The sequence below is a fragment of the Lepus europaeus genome, chromosome 11 (assembly GCF_033115175.1).
Source record: "Lepus europaeus isolate LE1 chromosome 11, mLepTim1.pri, whole genome shotgun sequence".
NCBI classification, from domain to species: Eukaryota; Metazoa; Chordata; class Mammalia; order Lagomorpha; family Leporidae; genus Lepus; species Lepus europaeus.
The window spans coordinates 39,983,197-40,004,600 of NC_084837.1; the positions used below are offsets into that span (position 1 = coordinate 39,983,197).

At 43.9% G+C, this 21,404-nt stretch overlaps 1 pseudogene; it reads left to right on the forward strand.

The window, feature by feature from the left end:
• The first annotated feature begins 6,796 nt into the window (after positions 1 to 6,796).
• On the forward strand, positions 6,797 to 7,316 carry LOC133769418 (small ribosomal subunit protein uS9-like; annotated as a pseudogene).
• Positions 7,317 to 21,404: the final 14,088 nt, after the last annotated feature.

The following is a 21,404-nucleotide window of genomic DNA, read 5'->3' on the forward strand; positions in this document are numbered from 1 at the left end:
CACTTCACTTACTTGGTGCAAAGGATATAAAGAACTCTAACCAAAGCTGAAGAGCAAGTCAAAGGGGTTAAAACAGGAATTAGGTCTCTACTTCTCTTCATTTCATTGCTTAGGTCATAAATAGCTTCAGACTATTTTCATTCTCCTGAGACAATACCACATATCTGTTAAAAAAAAAAAAAAAAGGAGATGTACTAAATGAAGTAAGTGAAAATCTTTGCTTGTTTTGCTCTGCTGTCTTTATCTCGGCAATCCAAAAGGTGATATATTCATAAACAAACATTTACTGAACAGCTCCTGCCCTAGGTACTGGGACCACAAAGACAAACAGCTTAGAGGGTTTATATTCTAACAGACGCATCTACTCACCCTTATAAGATAATAAATAATCTTTATGTGTTTATTAAAAGCATGGCGCTATAAATGCCAGATATTTTTTAATTTCTCTTTGATAAAATACAAAATATGTGAGTCAGGCATATGGCCTAGAGGCTAAGATGCCCTTTTAGGGACAGGGAATAGGAGAGCGAGAAGAAGGTGTGGTGGGAGGGCAGGTATGGTGGGAAGAATCACTATATTCCTAAAGTTGTACTTAGGAAATTTGTACTCATTGAATAAAAGTTTTCTTTGGGGGGAAAAATGCCCTTTTGAACACCTCTGTCCCACATCAGAGTATCTGGGTTTGATAGCTAATGTGGCTCATGATTCCAGCTTCCTGCTAATGCAAACACTGGAAGACAAGAGTGGTGGAGTGGTGGCTCTCCTGCCACTCAAGTGGGAGACTTGAATTGAGTTTTTGCCTCCCAGCTTATGCCCCTGGCCATGGGGCATTTGGGGAGTCAGCCAATGGAGAAGAATACTCTTCCTATCTCTGTCTTCTCTCTCCCTCTGTGTCTTTGTGTCTCAAAGAAAAAAAATTAAATATGAAATAATGTTATAAAACTAAGGTTGAGCCGGCGCCGTGGCTCAACAGGCTAATCCTCCGCCTTGCGGCGCCGGCACACCGGGTTCTAGTCCCGGTCGGGGCACCGATCCTGTCCCGGTTGCCCCTCTTCCAGGCCAGCTCTCTGCTGTGGCCAGGGAGTGCAGTGGAGGATAGCCCAAGTGTTTGGGCTCTGCACCCCATGGGAGACCAGGATAAGCACCTGGCTCCTGCCATCGGAACAGCGCGGTGCGCCGGCCGCAGCGCGCTACCGCGGCGGCCATTGGAGGGTGAACCAACGGCAAAAGGAAGACCTTTCTCTCTGTCTCTCTCTCTCTCACTGTCCACTCTGCCTGTCAAAAAAAAAAAAAAAAAAAAAAAACTAAGGTTGAAAAATCTAACCAAATGCAGACACATTTAAATACCAAAAGAACTGATGTTTTTCCTCTCTAATTTTTTCATATTATAGATATTATTAGAAATGTCTACAGCATCTCACTACACAGAATTTTGCTAATGTAGACAAAAATTAACCCAAGATTTGAGAGGTATTGAGATTATTGTCCTATCAAATTTTAAATCACTTAATAAATATCAATGGAGAGTCTCCCGTTGACAGGATTTCCCTAGGACATTCCCAAAAACATTTCTCATTATTGACATTTAAAAGTCAGTATTTATGTATGTATGTGTGTATTTGAAAGCCAGAGCTACAGAGAGAGAAGAAAAGACAGAGAGAGAGAGAGAGAGAGAGAGAGAGAGATCGAGATCTTCCATCTGTTGGTGCACTCTTTAGATGACTGCAACAGCCAGAGCTAAGCCAAAGCCAGGAGCCGGGAGCTTTGTCTGCATCTCCCACAAGGGTGCAGGGGCCCAAACACTTGGGCCATCTTCCACTGCTTTCCCAGATCCTTAGCAGGGAGCTGGATCAGAAGTGGAGCAGCTGAGACACAACCAGCACCCATATGGGATGCCAGTGATGCAGGTGGCAGCTTTACCTGCTATACTAAGTGCCAGCCCCTAAAAGTCAGTTTTTAAATAAAGCTATGTTTGATATCTATATCTGTGTTGTAGAAACAGATAAATTTATAACTTCCACAAAAGTTTGGCAGAGGGGCTAGTGCTGTGGCGTAGCAGGTAAAGCCACCATTTGCAGTGCCAGCATCCTATATGGTGCCAGTTCAAATCCCGGCTGCTCCTCTTCCGATTCAGCTCTCTGCTATAGCCTGGGACAGCAGTGGAAGATGGCCCAAATCCATGGGCCCCTGCACCCATGTGGGAGATCTGGAAGAAGCTCCAGGCTCCTGGCTTTGGATCAGCCCAGCTCCGGCTGTTGTGGCCACTTGGGGAGAGAATTAGCAAATGGAAGACCTCTCTCTCTCTCTCTCTCTCTCTCTCTCTCTGCCTCTGCCTTTCTGTAACTCTAAATAAATAAATCTTAAAAAAAAAAAAAAGAAAAGTTTGGGAGAACCAAGACAAAACCTAGGGAGGAACCTCACTGTGATTACCACAGTAAGTCCTTATCAGGTTATTTATCAAAGATTATCAAGTTCATAGATTATGAACATATCAGTTAACATGCTTCTTAATTATTGGTATAAGTGGAAACTACTTAAAATACAGCTTTTTAAAACTGATAATGTGATAAATTGTAATAAAAACCCCATTTACTGGGGCAGGGATTTCGAGCAGCAGTTAGGACACTGGCATCCCATCCTGGGTTGACGTCTCATCTCTACTCTCAAATCCTGCTTCCTGCTAATACACAACCTGGCAGGTAGCAGATAATGGCTCCAGCAATTAGGTCCCTGTCACACATATGGGAGACCCAGGCTGAGCTCTGGACTGGCTTTGACCTGGCCCAGCCCAGACTTTGAGGGTATTTGGAAAGTGAACTAGCAGATGGGAGATATCTCCCCGCTCTCTCTGTCTGCATTTCAAATAATTTGTTTTTCAAAAACAATTTAAAAACCTAATTACTGTTTGTTGTGTCAGTTGGACACATTTCACTTTATATATTGATATATCTATTGTCAATACATACCCTCTCAAATCTCACCTTTAATCATTTTCCAATTTCTTTGTAGACTTGTCAGGAAGCTATTAAGTAAATAAATAATTTGATGGACAGCAAGGAAATGTATTTGGTGTTTACCTGATGAGCACTGATGCAGCTTCCACGCTCATTCCCACCCCATTCCTCCCACCTGCAGAACCTGCTCTCCGTGTTCCTTTGGAACAGCTCCATTACCATTAGCCTCTGTGGGGCTGAACCTGCCCAACAACCCAGCGTGGACCAAGAGAATTTTCAGACCAGGTCATCTCCTGCCTTCTGGCATCACAGTGATTCATAGTTGAGGGATTGTGAGAGAGAGGTCAGAGGACTGTCATGTCAGGACAACGTAATTTTAATAAGGAAAGGATGATTTATTCTGGGAAGCATAACATTAGTGCCAGCAACAAGTCTAGAAAGGATTCTCACAGGTGATTTGAGAGAGAAAGGGAAGATGCAGTCACTGGGAGCCTGCCTGAGTTTGCCAAGAACAAGTTAAACCACATTAATTTTATTTCTCCAATAAGACTGGTAGATTAGTAGTCAATGAGAGTTCTAGCCAAGGAGTATCCTCTTTGAGGATGAGACAAAAAGCTGTGGAGCGGATTATAATGCAGTTAGATCTTGAAGAACTTTGTTCCAGGAAAACAGACAAATGTTCCATTGCATTGAGGCCTTCAGTTACATTTCAAGGCTCTAGCACTTATTCTGATGCATTGAACCCTTTTTAATAATGATTTGAGTAGAAACTCACATATAATTAAGTTTTTGGTTCACATGTGATTGTTAAAATTATTAATTTATTCATTGATACTAAATAATTATTTGATAAGCCTAACTGTAAAATTCAGCATTTTGGTTAAGTATCAATAGTCCATGTGTATTTCAGATAAGCATGTCCTTCTGCAGTACATGGAAAGACAAGAATTTTAGTTGACAAAAATCTTGGGCTCTGTTGATTAAAACTGAGGCTTTCAAATAGACAAAATTTGGTTCCCTCTTGCGTGGTGAGACCACATTCTACATGCAAAGAAACATTGATAACCCCAAGGTAATCACAGGTGCTCAGCCTTGATGATAGGGATTTAGGGACATAACCTATGAAATTGCTGCAGAAATAGTTTTGTCCACAGACAAAAAGCTAGGAGAGATGAGGTCAATATGCCTCAAATGTCTGAAGGAAAGTAACATGGCAGATACTAAACTTACTATCTGTGACTTCAGATTGTGACTTCTGAGGACAAAACTTCTGTCTACAATGTTCAGAAATTACATGAACCAAGTTTACCTCACTAAGAGCTCTTTTCCATATTTATTTATTTTCATTTTATTTGAGGTCACAGAGTTAGAGATGTACCACTCACTGGTTCACAGTTTTCTTTCTTTCTTCCTTTCTTCCTTTCTTTCTTCCTTCCTTCCTTTCTTTCTTTCTCTCTCTCTCTCTTTTTTTTTTTTAAGATTTTTTACTTTATTTTATTGGGGTTGGCACTGTGGGACCAGTGTTGTGACATACCAGGCTAAGCCTCCACCTGTGGCTACACCATCCCATATGGGAGCCAATTCATATCCTGACTGCTCCTCCTTTGAGCTAGCTCTCTGCTTGTAGCCTGAGAAAGCAGTGGAAGATGGGGCCCTTGCACCTGCATGAGAAACCCAGAAGAAGCTCCTGGCTCATGGCTTTGGATTGGCTCAGCTCCAGCCATTGCAGCCATTTGGGGAGTGACCCAGCAGGTGGAAGACCTTTTTCTCTGTCTATAACTCTACTTCTCAAATAAATAAATCTTTAAAAAATTTAATTATTTGAAAGGCAGAGTTACAAAGGGAGAGAGAGATTGATTTTCATCCACTGATTCACTCCCCAAATGGCCACAACAGTCCAGGCTGGGCCAAGCCAAAACCAGGAGCTAGGAATTTCTTCCAGGTTTCCCACAAGGTTACAGGGACCCAAGCCCTTGAGCCATCCTCCGCTGTTTTCTCAGACCCATTAGCAGAAAGCTGAATGGGAAGAGGAGCAACTGGATTTCAAACTGGTGCTCATAGGGGATGCTGGCATTGGAAGTGGTGGCTTAACCTGCTACACCACAACACTGGCCCCTCAGTAATAGCTTTTAAACCATTTGGATTGTAGGCTTCTTTGAGAGATATGTCAGACTAATAGTCCCTCAAAGATCTTTATATCTTAATCAAAAGGTGCTTTGCCAGTGTGATTAATTTAAGCATATTACAGTAGGGGGTTATGTTGGCTTATCCAGGTGGACCCCATGTAATCATGAGAATCCCTAAAAAATGGAAAAAGGAAACAAAAGAATCAGGAATGTGACACTGGGAACTGGTCAAAGAGAGAAATGAAGATTCTGTCTTTGTTCTGTGCTGCTGTAACAAAATACCACAGACTGGGCAATTTTAGAAAGGACCACAATTTACTCCCTCAACCATCTGAAGTCCAATATCCAGGGTCATTTGGTGAGCACCTTCTTGCTGTCATCCATGGCAGAGATGGCACTGTAGAGGGAGGGCAAAGGAGAGAGGAGGGGGTCAGATTCACTCTGGATGATGGCATTAATCCATTCCTAAGGGCAGAGCCCTTCTCATCTAATCACCTCTTTCAGGTCCCTACTCTTAGTACTGTTTAACTTAATACAATTAAATTGCAGTAAGCATATGGAGAAGGATAAACATTCAAATCCTAATAGATGCTATGCTGCTGGCTTTGAAGATGGGAGAAGAGGACATAAAGCAAGAACTGTAGGCAGCCTTTAGTTACAGTGAGAGGCCAGGAAACGGATCCTACTCTTCAGCCTCTAAAGGGAGCACAGCCCTGCTGGCGTCTTGATTTGGCCTGGTTGAAATCCATATTGAATTTCTGACTCCAGAACTGTAAAATTAGAATTTTGTGTCGATTGAGCCCCACAATTTGTGATAATTTGTGACAGTGGCAGTAGGAAAACTAATGCAGGGGGGTAATGAGTTTCTATTACTGGAAATAGAGAAGTAGAAACTGCTTGATTTTGTTTGGGAAGGTTGAGATTTGTGTAAATGGTTAGACTACAATTATCCATAAAGCCTTTCCTGCCTGCACCAAGCATAAGATTCCCCATAACTTCAACTCTAGCCTCTAAAATAACATCCAAAATCATACCTCTACCCCTGAGCTCTTGAATTCTAATCCCACATATCTAAGATAACATTTTCATTTGGACTTCCTGAAATCCTTTTAAATCCAATATGCTTCCAGGGACAAAAGATCAAGTATTTAAATGCAAAGAGTTAAGGTAGCCTTTCCCTGAAAAATGAAAACAAAACCAGTTTCTTCCTTCCTTCCTTCACTCCTTCCTTCCTTCTTTTTTTTTTTTTTTTTTAAAGACTTATTTATTTGAAAGACAGAATTACAGAGAGGCGAGTCAGAGACAGAGAGAGAGAGAGAATTCTTCCATCTGCTGGTTCACCCCCCAAATGGCTGCAACATCCAGGGCTGGACCAAGCTGAAGCCAGGAGCCAGGGGCTTCTTCCAGGTCTCCCTCATGGGTGCAGGGGCTCAAGGACTTGGGCCATCTTCTGCTGCGTTCCCAGGCACGTTAGCAGGGAGCTGGATCAGAAGTGGAGCAGCCAGGACTTGAGCCCATATGGGATGATGACACTGCAGGTGGCGGCTTAACCTGCTATGCCACAGCGCCAGCCCCACCAACTTATTTATAAATGAATAAATGTACAACTGAGCAAAATTGGCCATGAGGAATTCCGATGACAAAACTGCAAGAGAATTTGTGCAGCTAACTAAATGGAAGCTTCTCAGTTATGAAAAGGATAAAGTGGAGGGTGAGCATCGCCATAGTTCGGCCGCAGCCATGCCATCCAAGGGCCCGCTACAGTCCGTTCAGGTCTTCGGACGGAAGAAGACAGCCACCGCCGTGGCCCACTGCAAACGGGGCAACGGGCTTATCAAGGTGAATGGGAGGCCGCTGGAGATGATTGAGCCGCGCACGCTGCAGTACAAGCTGCTGGAGCCTGTTCTGCTCCTTGGCAAGGAGTGCTTTGCTGGCGTGGACATCCGGGTCCGAGTGAAGGGTGGCGGTCACGTGGCTCAGATTTATGCGATCCGCCAGTCCATCTCCAAAGCCGGTGGCCTATTACCAGAAATATGTGGATGAGGCGTCCAAGAAGGAGATCAAAGACATCCTCATCCAGTACGACCGCACCCTGCTGGTCGCTGACCCCCGCCGCTGCGAGTCCAAAAAGTTTGGAGGCCCCGGTGCCCACGATCGCTACCAGAAATCCTACCGATAAGCCCATCACCCCGATCAGGGGTCGGCTCCATAATAAACAGTGGTTGTGGGATTTTAATTTTCTAAAAAAAAAAAAAAAGAAAAGAAAAGGATAAAGTGGAGACCGAGAACGTGGCATAGTAGGTAAAGCCGCTGCCTGCAGTGCTGGCATCCCATATGGGCACCTGTTCTAGTCCCAGCTGTTCCATTTCCAATCCAGCTCTCTGCTATGGCTTGGGAAGTCAGTAGAAGATGGCCAAGACATTGGGCCCGTGCACCCACGTGGGAGATCCAGAAGAAACTCCTGGCTCCTGGATTCAGACTGGTGCAGCTCCAGTCATTGCAGCCATCTGGGGGAGTGAACCAGCAGATGGAAAACCTCTCTCTGTCTCTCTCTCTGTCTGTAACTGTTTCAAATAAATAAATAACTCTTTTTTTTAATAAAAAAAAAGGATAAAGTGAAAGATTTTTTTCTCCTTAAATTGTACCTCAATTTTTTTTAAATATTGTGTTCTTAACAAGAAAAATTAGACTAGACAGTAACTGGACATGACATCTAAACATAGCCCCATATCCATATTGGACATGTCTAATTAATGCCTGCACAGATCTCCTGCCATCTCTCTTAAGACTAGGCTGAGCCCAATGAAATGATAAGTGGTAAGCAGGAATTAAAGCTGCAGGGAGGGGTAGGTATTTGGCACAGCAATTAAAATACCGCTTTGAACACTCATATCTGATACTGAGATGTCTGGGTTTGAGTTCTGACTCTGCTTTGAGTCCAGCTTCCTACTAAGGCACACCCTGGGAGGCAGCAGGTATGGCTCAAGTACTTGTGTCCCAGATTAAGTTCTGGTTTCCTGGATTCTGTCATCCCACTCCTGGCTATTGCAGGCATCTGGGGTATGGATGTGTGGATGGAAGATTTCTCTGTCTTTCTCCATAGCTCTCTGCCTTTCAAATAAATAAATAAATAAATTTTTAAAACTGCAGGGTTTCACAGTGCAAGCTGTGGAGTGAGGCAGCTGGGATTAGAGTCACAGCTCTATTATGTATTGAATGAGTAACTTTGGACAACCTGGTTAACTTTCTTTGCCTTAGTTCCTTCATTTATAAAATGCAGCTAAATATATTATCTACTTCATAGGGTTGTAGTAAAGATTAAAAGAAAATGCTCAGAATGGTGATGACACATAGCCGGTACTCAAAAAAAAAATCATATATATATATATATATTTAAAAAGATGACTATGACTATGGAAAACTCTTGACCCAGAGGAAGACTCATTTGTTTGCATACAAGATTTAACCCCAGGACACAGTGGCTTTTTCCTATCACAGCCTGACTCATGGTGTCCCTAATTCCTGCCCTGGGAAAGCATCTTTTTGGTTTCTTCATTTCTGACTCATTTAGGTCCTGGTGTGATGTCAGCATTCTCCTCAACAACCCAGTGAGTGATTCTAGCATGTCATAACTCCTTCTTGTTCCTACATTGGACACCTGACCCACCTGTTGTTCTTCAGGGCTTTCAGGGATGCAAACTCCAGTAGCTCTCTCTTGCCTTCACCATTTACTCTAGGTAATAACACTCAGTGTTCCAGTTCTGACTTAAGCTCAAAAGAAACTTTCTCATTCTGGAGCAGGCACTGTTGGCACAGCAGGTTGAGGACCTGTCCTGAAGCACCAACAACCATATGGGTGCCGATTCTGGTCCCAGCTGCTCCTCTTCCGATCTGGCTCTCTGCTATGGCCTGGGATAGTGGTAGAAGATGGCCCAAGTCTTTGGGCCCCTGCACTCACGTGGGAGACCCAGAGGAGGCTCCTGGCTCCTGGCTTTGGATCGGCGCAGCTCCAGCCGTTGCAGCCATCTGGGGAGTAAGCCAGCAGATGGAGGATCTCTCTCTCTGTCTCTATCTCTGTCTTTCAAATAAATAAAATAAACCTTTAAAAAAAAAGAAACCTTCTCATTCTAACAAGTTATTAAAAAGAGCTAAAACTGAGTAAGGGAGGAGCTTTATATATAAGTGTTGTGCTTCTCTCTAAATCTTATTGATTTTTTTTTTTTTTTTTTTTTTTTAGAGGCAGAGTGGATAGTGAAAGAGAGAGAGACAGAGAGAAAGGTCTTCCTTTTTGCTGTTGGTTCACCCTCCAATGGCCGCTGCGGCCAGCGCATCTCACCGATCCGAAGCCAGGAGCCAGGTGCTTCTCCTGGTCTCCCATGGGGTGCAGGGCCCAAGCACCTGGGCCATCCTCCACTGCCTTCCCGGGCCATAGCAGAGAGCTGGCCTGGAAAAGGGGCAACCGGGATAGAATCCAGTGCCCCAACTGGGACTAGAACCTAGTGTGCTGGTGCCGCAAGGCAGAAGATTAGCCTGTTAAGCCACGGCGCCAACCCTTATTGAATATTATGTCCAACATATGCCATCAGTGCTTAAATAGGCCATACTATTCTTATTAAGAAATAGGGGGCTGGCACGGTGGCGTAGTAGGCTAAGCCTCTAGCTGCAGCACCAGTATCCCAAACAGGCACTGATTCTAGTCCTGGCTGCTCCTCTTCTGATCCAGCTCTCTGCTTATGGCCTGGGAAAGCAGTAGAAGATGGCCCAAGGGCTTTGGCCCCTGCACCCATGTGGGAGACCCAGAAGAGGCTCCTGGCTCCTGGTTTTGGATGGGTTCAGCTCTGGCCATTGTGGCCATTTGGGGAGTGAACCAGATGATGGAAGACTTGGCTCTCTGTCTTTCCCTCTCTCTGTCTGTAACTCTACCTGTCAAAAAAAAATAAATAAAATCTTAAAAATAAGAAAGAAAAAGAAATAGATGGAAAAAAATGACTAGATTATAGACAAATCTAAGTTATTTTACCAAAATCAGAGAATAAACTAGGCAGTAAATCCACACAACCATTACACCAGGCACCACTGTATACTTAGTGACTAATACCTGAATTGTAAGTACATTGGCTCACAGAAAGTAACAAATTTTCATAAGATTGCCCTTAACAAAGGTATACCTATAATATGGTAACAAGGAACTATTTTAAAGTTGTGTCCAGGGACCAATACAATGAGGTAGAAAATAGAAAATGCCTAAAGTGCCCGAGCTCGAGAGGAGCATGGGACGCCGTGGTGGGCTTGGACCATAAGGCTGCCAGAGCAGCAAGGAAGCGAGGGCCACGGGCAGGGCCACCCCTGGCAGGCAGGAGAGCAGCTGCGCCCCCTACCCTAGGTCAGCACTGAGTCCCTGGTAGACGCTGGGCAGAAGACCAAAATGCTTTGTAAAGTACCCAGAAATGTCTTTATTCCACAGAAACGTTAGAGGGCCCCTGAAGATTCAGTTTCTTTCTTTCTTTTTTTTTTTTTTTTAAGATTTATTTATGTATTTGAAAGTCAGAGTTACACACAGAGAAGGAGAGGCAGACAGAGAGGTCTTCCATCCCCTGGTTCACTCCCCAATTGGCCACAACAGCTGGAGCTGTGCTGATCCAAAGCCAGAAGCCAGGAGCTTCTTCCAGATCTCCCACGCAGGTGCAGGGGCCCAAGGACTTGAGCCATCATCTACTGTTTTCCCAGGCCACAGCAGAGAGCTGGATCAGAAGTGGAGCAGTCAGGTCTCGAACCAGTGCCCATATGGGATGCAGGCACTGCAGGCAATGGCTTTACCCACTATGTCACAGCGCCGGCCTGGAAGATTCAGTTTCTACTTATCCTGTGCTTTTGCTGACATATTCTTTCTCTGTCTCTGTGGCTTCTGTTTTTTAAACTGTACCAAGTCCTATTTTCTCTTCCGCAAGATTACTTCATAGGCTTCTAAGACACTGTGGTGGTATAGATGCTCAGCTCTGCAATACGACCAAAAAAACGTGTCTTGTCTAATTGAAATCCACTTTACAGCCCACAATGAAGTCATCTTATTAGCAGTATAACACATAATTTTCATGAAAATAAAGGATACAGCTATTATAACCTAAATTTATAAGCAAGAAAAAGAAATTTAACCAAAAAACATATGAATCATCATAAGCAAAAGAATAAATTTGGGCCTTCAACTTACACCACATGCAAAAAATTTACTGAAAATGGATTACAGCTCTAAATGTAAGAGCTAAACCATAAAGTTCATCAAGGGCTGATGTTGTGGAGTAGCAAGTAAAGCTACTGTCTGCAACGCCAGCATGCCATATGGGCTCGGGTTAGAACAAGGCTTGACTGCTCCACTTCCAATCCAGCTCCCTGCTAATGTGCCTGGGAAAGCAATGGGATAGGGCCCAAGTCCTTGGGTCCCTGCGCCTATGTGGGAAACCTGGAAGAAGCTCCTGGGTCCTGCCTGGTCCAGAGCTGGCCATGGCAGCAATTTGGGGAGTGAACTAGTAGATGGGAGACTTTCTCCCCCCACCTTGTAACTCTGCCTTTCAGATAAATAAATCTTTAAAAAAAATTGTCATAAGAAAATCTTTATGGCTAAATTTGGTGAGGATTTCTTGAATATGATATCAGAAGTACGGGCAACAAAAGAAAAAGATAGATATAATTGAACTTCATCAAATTAAATCATTTTGTGTATCAAAGTGCCTGTCAGAGTGAAGATAACTCACTGAATGAAATATTTACAAATCATTTGTCTGAAAAGGGTTTAATGTACACAATATCTAAAGAATAATCAACGACAAAACACCCAAACAATTTAATTCAATGATATACTAATGGTGCTACTGAACACAAGGAGTTCACTCGCTTTGCGTGTCACCAAATAGTCTTCAAATGGGCATTGCTCAAAGGAAAGCTTTATTTCCTTGTGACAGGTGAAGGAAACAGCAGGGAGGTATAGTTCTGAAAAGAAGCTGCCCCTTCAAGAAGTAGTTTGCCAGGGCTTTTAGAGCAGGGGTTAGGAAGTATCTAAGATATAGTCAAAAAAGGAGGGCTACGGCTACTCCTCCTCTTGCAATGTGAGCAACGCATCTGCATGCTGCTTTGTGTGTGTGTGTTCAGAAAACGGCAGCAGCCTCCTCCCCCTAGGCCAAGAATTTACTACTGTAATGAGGAAAGTTTGGAGAAGGTCACAAAGATCTCACTCAAACTGGTTTCCTGCACCCTTAACTGCTTCTGGTTTCTGGTGGTCTGGTCCTCCCAGTACAGTGTTGCAAGATAAAATCTGGAGCATTTCTGAAAAACAAGCTCAAGAAAATTTAGATTCTCTGTTCCCTTTTGCCTAAATACTACATTCTTTTAAAAAGTATTAGCCGGCGCCGCGGCTCACTAGGCTAATCCTCCACCTTGCGGCGCCGGCACACCGGGTTCTAGTCCCGGTCGGGGCGCCGATTCTGTCCCGGTTGCCCCTCTTCCAGGCCAGCTCTCTGCTGTGGCCCGGGAGTGCAGTGGAGGATGGCCCAAGTCTTTGGGCCCTGCACCCCATGGGAGATCAGGAGAAGCACCTGGCTCTTGCCATCGGATCAGCATGGTGCACCTGCCGCAGCGCACCAACTGCGGCGGCCATTGGAGGGTGAACCAATGGCAAAGGAAGACCTTTCTCTCTGTCTCTCTCTCTCGCTGTCCACTCTGCCTGTCAAAAAAGAAAAAAAAAAGTATATATGTATTTATTTATTTGAAAGTCGGAGTTTCAGAGAGAGAGAGAGATCTTTCATCCACTGGTTCACTCTTCAAATGGCCCCAATGACTACGGCTGGGGCAGGACAAAGCCAGGAGCCAGAAGCTTCATCCAGTTGTCCTACGTAAGTGCAGGGGCCCAAGCATTGGGGCCATCTTCTGCTGCTTTTCCCAGGCCATTAGCAGGGAACTGGACTGGCATGGAGCAGCTGGGACAGGAACCGGCGCCCATATGGAATGTCATTGCTGCAAGCCGAGGCTTAACCTACTCTGCCACAGAGCTGGCCCCTAAATCCTCCATTCTTTTATTTTAATGGCCAACAAGCCCATGAAAAGATACTCAGCATCACTAGTCATTAGGAAAATGCAAACCAAAACCGCCATGAGATACTACTTCACACCCATTAGGATGGCTATTATAAAAAAAAAAAAAAAAAGAAAGAAAATTACAAGCATTGGCAAGGATGTGGAGAAATGAGAATCCTTGTGCGTGGCTGGTGGGAATGTGAAATGATGCAGCTGTTGTGGAAAACAGTATGCTAGTTCCTCAAAATATTAAGCATAGCATTACTGCTTGATCTGGCAATTCCTCTTCTGGGTGTATACCCAAAAGAATAGAAAACAGGAACTCAGACATACTGTACACGTGTCCACCCACAGATAATAAAATGTGATTGATCCATGCAGTGGAAGATTACTCAGACTTAAAAGGGATTGAAATTCCGATACATGTTACAACATGAATGAACTTTCAAAATGTCATGCTAAATGAAATAAGCCATACATAAAAGGATAAATATTGTATGATTCTACTTATATGTGGTAATTAAAATAGACAAATTGATATAGACAAAAAGTAGAACAGAGGTTACCAGGGGCTGAGGGAGTAGGGGCAGAGGAGAGGAATGAATGTTTAATGGGTACAGGATTCCATCTGAGATGATGAAAAAGATCTGGAAATGGATAGGAGTGATGATTGCACCACATTATTAGTGTACTTAATGCTACTGAATTGTGCACTTATAAATGGTTATATGGGTTCGTGTGTACGTGGCCACTTGCCCTTTCACCTTCCGTGACACAGCACAGAGGCCCTTGCCGGATGCTGCCTCAGTGCCGTGAACTTTCCAGGCTCCAGAACTGTGACCTAAATAAACTTCTTTGTAATTTTCAAAAAGTTAAAATGCTTTTAGAAGCAGAGAAAGGAGAGAGACAGAGACAACTCCTCCCATCGGCTGGTCCACTGGCCAAGTGCCCACAGTGGCCAGAGGGCCAAAGCTGGAAACCCAAAGCCAGGAACTCAACCCAGGTCTCCCATGTAGGTGACAAGAGCCATCCCCACTGCCTCCCAGGGGATGCAGTAGCAGGAAGCTGGACACAGCAGCTGGAGCTGGCAGTTGAACCCACACGCTCTGATGGAACATGGGTACCCTAAGCAGTCTTAACCATTAGGCGAGCCCCTAAAATGGTAAATGTTAATATTATATATACTTTCCCACAGTTTTTAAAAATTATTTCAAAAGCATATGAAATAGGAATCCTTAGCTTTATTATCGAAAACCTTTGTGACCTCTGCATTTCTACTACAGGATGAAGAGATAAGCCACCATAGCATGGGAACACCAGGTACAGTTGTGAATTTAGGCAAAGAAGTGGGTGTGTAGATAATGGTGGTTTGTCTTCATTGGCTATAACTCTTCTTCTCACTGATTTGCTCAATGCATCAGGCCTTTTTTCTTCCTTTCTTCAATATACTGTGCCTTGGTCATTATAAGTAGAATTGCAAAAGAGATTGCCAGTGATGCTACAAATAACTGTTTCCCCTTCTAACATAGGATTTCTAGCCTAGAGATTGGTTGAAGTATTAAGAAAGATGAGTGACAGAGTCCATGATGGTCATTCTTCTCAGCCAAATGACCATTCTGCCACTGATTCCCCAGTGCCAGACTGTTCATGGATGACTGTCTTTCACACTCCTTAAGGTTTAGCTTTAAATGTTTTAAGAATTTGAAAGATGAATTATTTGTTCCTGGTGAATATTGGCATACACTGAAGCTTACTGTAGAATATTGGCCTTTACACTTGGCAAAAGGAAATTTACCTCATACACAATAATAAGGTTGTAAAGACATAGTAAAACTAGTGCCCTCTGTGAGATTAAAATATATCATCACTATCATTGTTTTATAAAGTTGAAAAGTGTTAGTTATTTATAAATCATGATCATTTTTCTTTATTGGATATTGCATTTCTGTATATACATATTTTTAAGATTTTTTTTATTTGAAAATTAGAGTTACAGAGAGAAAGAGGGATATACACACACACACAAACACACTCAGAGAGAGAGAGAGAGAGAGAGAGAGATCCTCCATCCTCTGGTTCACTCCCCAGATGGCCACCATGATTGGGGGCTGGGCCAGGCTGAAGCCAGAAGCCAGGAGCCTCTTCTGGTTCTCCCATGTGGGTAGCAGGGGCCCAACTACTTGGGCCATTTTCCACTGCCTTTCCCAGGCCACTAGCCGGGAGCTAAATTAAAAGTGGACCAGCTAGGACATCAGCTGGTACCTGTATGGGATGCTGGCATTACAAACAGTGGCTTTATCTGCTATGCCACAACATTGGTCCTTTGTTTATATATATATATATATATATATATATATATATATATATATATACATATATATATATATATAGTAAACAACATAAAAATGTAAAATTAAAAAAGCAGTTTTAGGCCAGCGCCACGGCTCACTTGGCAAATCCTCTGCCTGCAGTGCCGGCACTCCAGGTTCTAGTCCCGGTTGGGGCGCCAGATTCTGTCCTGGTTGCTCCTCTTCCAGTCCAATTCTCTGCTGTGGCCCAGGAAGGCAGTGGAGGATGGCCCAGGTGCTTGGGCCCTGCACCCACAAGGGAGACCAGGAGGAAGCACCTGGCTCCTGGCTTTGGATCAGCACAGTGGGTCAGCCGTAGCAACCATTTGGGGGGTGAACCAACGGAAGGAAGACCTTTCTCTCTGTCTCTCTCACACTAACTCTGTCTGTCCAAAAAAAAAAAAAAAAAAAAAAAGAATGGCGAATGGCAAAACTGCAAAATACCAACAACAGTAAATGCTGTCAAATATGTAGAGCTAAAGAAAAAAAAAAAAGCAGTTTTATTAGATGTTTATCAAAATGCTCACTATCATTACAGTGATTAGAAAGTCTATGGTAGGAAATGTCAAAAGATATTTGAAGTTTAAAACAACTTGGGGCCAGCGCTGTGGCACAGCAGGTTAGGCCGCTGCCTGCAGTGCCAGCATCCCATATGGGTGCCGGTTCAAGACCCTGCTGCTGCACTTCTGATCCAGCTCTCTGCTATAGCCTGGGAAAGCAGTAGAAGATGGCCCAGGTTCTTGGGCCCCTGCACCCTCGTGGGAGACCCAAAAGAAGCTCCTGGCTCCTGGCTCCTGGCTCCTGACTTTGGATTGGCACAGCTCTGACTGTTGTGGCCAACTGGGGAGTGAACCAGCATATGGAAGACCTCTCTCTCTCTCTGCCTCTCCTTCTCTGTGTAACTCTGCCTTTCAAAAAAATAAATAAATCTTTAAAAAAAAACCTCACCGGCTGGCGCTGTGGCTTAACAGGCTAATCCTCCGCCTTGCGGCGCCGGCACACTGGGTTCTAGTCCCGGTCGGGGCACCGATCCTGTCCCGGTTGCCCCTCTTCCAGGCCAGCTCTCTGCTGTGGCCAGGGAGTGCAGTGGAGGATGGCCCAAGTGCTTGGGTTCTGCACCCCATGGGAGACCAGGAAAAGCACCTGGCTCCTGCCATCAGATCAGCGCGGTGCGCCGGCCGCAGCGCGCTACCGCAGCGGCCATTGGAGGGTGAACCAATGGCAAAAGGAAGACCTTTCTCTCTGTCTCTCCCTCACTGTCCACTCTGCCTGTCAAAAAAAAAAAACCAAACAAACCTCACCTACCAACAAATTATATGATCTTCAGCAAATCACTAATCATTGTTTACCCATTGATCCTTCATAGATTACATACAATGAAACAATGAATTTGTAAGCACTTTGGAGTGGATAACATGATATACTTGTAGTTATTCTTGTAACAAACAGATTTAAACAAACTGTGGTGGGACAGGGAGTTGAGATGCAGTGAGATGGATAAATAGATAGCAGATGTAGATGAATATATAAATATATGCCTAACACAAAATGGAGGCAAGAAAAATAGAATCTTTAAGGAGTTTTAATCATTATTTTCATCCTATTTAGACATTAATTTAAATTAATTTAATATTATTTAATTTAATTTTGTCCTTTGGCTTAGTCTCACCCAGACATCAGTGGAAAGTAGCTGACCCGTGTGCTGAACCATAGTTTCACTAACCTAGTGAGAAACAGCCAGTCCATTTCCAGAATTCTGAGCAGTTGGAAGCATGTAGAGTAGGATTAGGATAGGTCTGAGAAACTCAAATCAAGGGAGTAGAAATAGGGGTTTCTTGTGCCCTAAAGACCAGAGACATTTTAGATTCTCCAAAGAGTTCTGACCAGTTTCAGAAACCGTGTGCTAGCAGGAGATTCCAATTAACATGTGCATGACGCACAAGGAGTGACAGGACCAAACGGGGTTTGTTGTGCAGTGGCTGAATGAAGGCTCCTGTCTCTGACCTCCAATGCATGAAGGAATGGGAGAAACAAGATGTAGGTCAAGGTTAGCAGAGGAAGATTTATTTGTATGCAAAGCAGGAGAGAGAGGGAGAGAGGGAGAGAGGAAGAGAAAGAGAGCACGTGCAAACTCTAGAGTGAGCTGCATTCAACAAAGTTCAGGGCCATCATTTTATGTGATCTGGAGGGGTGGTGTCTTGGGCTAGGCATAATTGAATATTCATAAGGGATAGAGTTTGGGGTGGAGTTTGAGTATCACCTATTTCCTTGCCCTTTTGGGAAATCTGGGAAGTGTCGCGGTGTCAGGTGCATGATAGGAGTAGAAGTATTAGCCATGGTAATTTTATTCTAATGATATTATAATTGACTAAAGGTCATCACGGTTAGGTAGCTAGCAGCCACATTGTTAGTTTTGCCTGCTGCCTGTTCACAGAAAAGGGAGGGATTGGGTGGAACATGTGGGGCTGCAGGGAAGGGCTGGTGACCTTAGCTCCTCCTTGCTAACATTAGGATGTTTGGGGTCGCAATAATTATCCTGTTCTTGGGATTTTCTGGGATTTAAGGACAACCCCACTGGATACTCTACAGTGCCAATTGACTATATTAGATGTTCTAAACTTTCCAAATCATCATGGAGTACAGATTGAATTACAGATTGTGCCAACAGTATAAATTTTTGGTTTTCTACTGAGACTTTTAGTACTAGCATCAGATTCAAATACGGATTTTTTTTCTATCTTAAGTATTTTATACTTATTTATGGATACATATTTACATCCCAGAAAAATTAAGGCTCAGATAGTTTAAATAACTTCTATAAAGTTACACAGACCTAGGAAGTGTGACTCTAATATTCATACTCTTCATCTCATTTTGTTATTTAAGAGGCAGAGAGATGGGGGCTGGAGCTGTGGCACAACAGGTTAAAGCCCTAGCCTGCAGTGCCAGCATCCCATATGGGCGCTGGTTTGAGTCACGGCTGTTCCACTTCCAATCCAGCTCCCTGCTAATGCACTTGGGAAAGCAGTAGAAGATGGCTCAAGTCCGTGGGCCCCTGCACCTACTTTGGGGACCCTGAAGGAGCTCCTGGTTTCAGATCAGCCCAGTTGCAGCCATTGTGGCCATTTGGGGAGTGAACCATCAGATGGAATACCCCCCCCCCCAACTCTCTGTAACTCTGCCTTTCAAATAAATAAATAAATCTTGGGAAAAAAAGAGAAAGAGGCAGAAACATAGAAATCTTCCATCTGCTAATTCTCTTCCAAAATGGACAAAAGGGCCATGGCTGGGCCAGGCCAAAGCCAGAAGCCAGGAACCAGAAGCTTTTTCCAAGTCTCCCATGCAGGGGTGCAGGGGCCCAAGTGCTTGAGCCATCTTTTGATGCTTTCCTAGGCGCATTAGGAGGGAACTGGATTGGAAGTGAAGCAGCTGTGCCACCATGCCACCAGCCTGATGTAATTTGACCCTTTCTTCATTCTTGTTTCAACTTTGATTTGAGAGATCTTAATTCCTTTTTACTGTAAAAATTCCATACTCAGGAGGCCGGTGTTGTGACTTAGAGGTAAAGCCACCACCTGCGATGCCGACATCGCTTGTTCAAGTCCCAAGTGCACCACTTCTGATCCATTTCCCTGCTAATGGCCTGAGAAAAGCAGTGAAAGATGGCCCCTGGCACGCATGTGGAAGACCAGAATGGAGCTCCTGGCTTCATCATGGCACAGCATTAGCTGTTGCAGCCACCTGGGGAGTGGACCAGTCGATGGAAGCTACCTCTTTCTCTCTGTTTCTGTCTCTATCTCTGTCTCTCCCTCTCTCTTTAAAAAAAAAAATCCTTGCTCATAAATAGTTGCTGTCACAGCGATCTGCTCATCTTGTGATTCAGCCATGGTAGTTTGTGATAGCAGGCTGTGGAATTCTCCTGACATACCAACCCAGTAACCTTAGCAAAAAAGTACTTTTTTTAAAAGATGTATTTGTTTATATGAAAGTCAGAGTTACAGAGAAGGAGAGCCAGAGGCAGGGAGAGAGAAAGTGATCTTTATTCAGCTGGTTCATTTCCCAAATGGCTGCAATGGCCAGGGTTAGGCCAGGCCAAAACCAGGAGCCAGGAGTTTCATCCGGGTCCTTTTGCTTTCCCAGGTGCAATAGCAGGGAGTTGGATTGGAATTGGAGCAGCTGCAGCCTGAACCAGTGCCCATATGGGATGCCAACACTGCAGGCAGGGAGGCTTAACCTACTACACCACAGTGTTGGCCCCAAGGATTTGGTTTTGAGTGACAATGTAAGACATTGAATCCTATTTTTTAAAAAGATTTATTGATTTATTTGAAAATCAGAGTTACACAGAGAGAGAAGGAGAGGCAGAGAAAGAGAGAGGTCTTCATTTCACTGGTTCACTCCCCAATTGGCCACAACGGCCAGAGCTGTGCCAATCCAAACCCAGGAGCCAGCAGCTTCTTCTGGATCTCCCACATGGGTACACAGGCCCAAGGACTTGAGTCATCTTCTATTGCTTTCCCAAGGACTTGAGTCATCTTCTATTGCTTTCCCAGGCCACAGCAGAGAGCTGGATTGGAAGTGGAGCAACTGGGACTTGAACTGACGCCCATTTGGGATGTCAGCACTGCAGGCGGTGGCTTTACTCGCTATGCCACGGTGCATCACTATGTACTTACCTAAGTGCCCATACACAATGTTTCATAAAGTGTGTTAGAATGTTGCAGGTTATCAGAATCAAGCTTTTTCATTATGTAATTATTGGAACATTATGATATTGAAAATTTGGAAGTATGCAGTTTTCCAGAAATTTGCTAAGTACTACCCTTTTTATTTTTTAACATTACTTCCCAGAGACCACTATTAGTGTCTCAGAAGTTAGTGGGCAAGCATCTTGCAGCATCTAGGTATCAGTCTAGAATCCAGCCTTAAACTGTTGAAGTGAATGGATATACATTATTTCTTCATTATTGTGGGCTTCAGTCCATCTCTAGTTGTTCATTTACCATGTACCATAATGTGCTAAACTTAGACAAAGTTGAATAACCAAGGAGTTGGCTTCTTCATTTGGAGATGGAAATATGTCCCCAACCTATACAGGCTATGTGAATGAAATGGATTGGATGGGGTCAATGAAGTTCCATAAAAGTAGTTAGTCTTAAATCTCAGAATTTCACATAGTGGTATTATAGCTCTACAGATTTTTTTTTTTTTTTGACAGGCAGAGTGGACAGTGAGAGAGAGAGAGACAGAGAGAAAGGTCTTCCTTTACCATTGGTCCACCCCACATTGGCCACTGCGGCCAGTGCACCACGCTGATCCGAAGCCAGGAGCCGGGTGCTTCTCCTGGTCTCCCATGCAGGTGCAGGGCCCAGGCACTTGAGCCATCCTCCACTGCACTCCCGGGCCACAGAAGAGAGCTGGCCTGGAAGAGGGGCAACCAGGACAGAATCCAGTGGCCCGACCGGGACTAGAACCCGGGGTGCTGGCGCCGCAGGTGGAGGATTAGTCTATTGAGCCAAAGCACTGGCCAGCTCTACAGATTTTAACAACTGTTGCTAGTGAATAATGTTCATTTTTATCTTGGGGACTTTCAAGTAGTAGTATTATTTTTTCCAGCTTTTTTATTAAAATATGGAAACAATATAGTAATCAAATAGCCGAAATCACTTTAGCTATTAAAATCATACTATTTCCATCAAACAAGTCTATTTCTTTTTGGAAGCATTCGTCCCACAGATTCTTAAGGAGAGTTTCCAAGTAGAAGACTATTTATATCAAGGTAGAGATTTTAATATTTTGGCAGGGTGGTGTGAATTTCAGTGTTGGGGATACAGAGTATCAAAGGCAGATTTGAGTTAAAAAAATTTATCAAAGGGTCAGTCACAATGTCTTTTAAGATTTACCTCGAAATC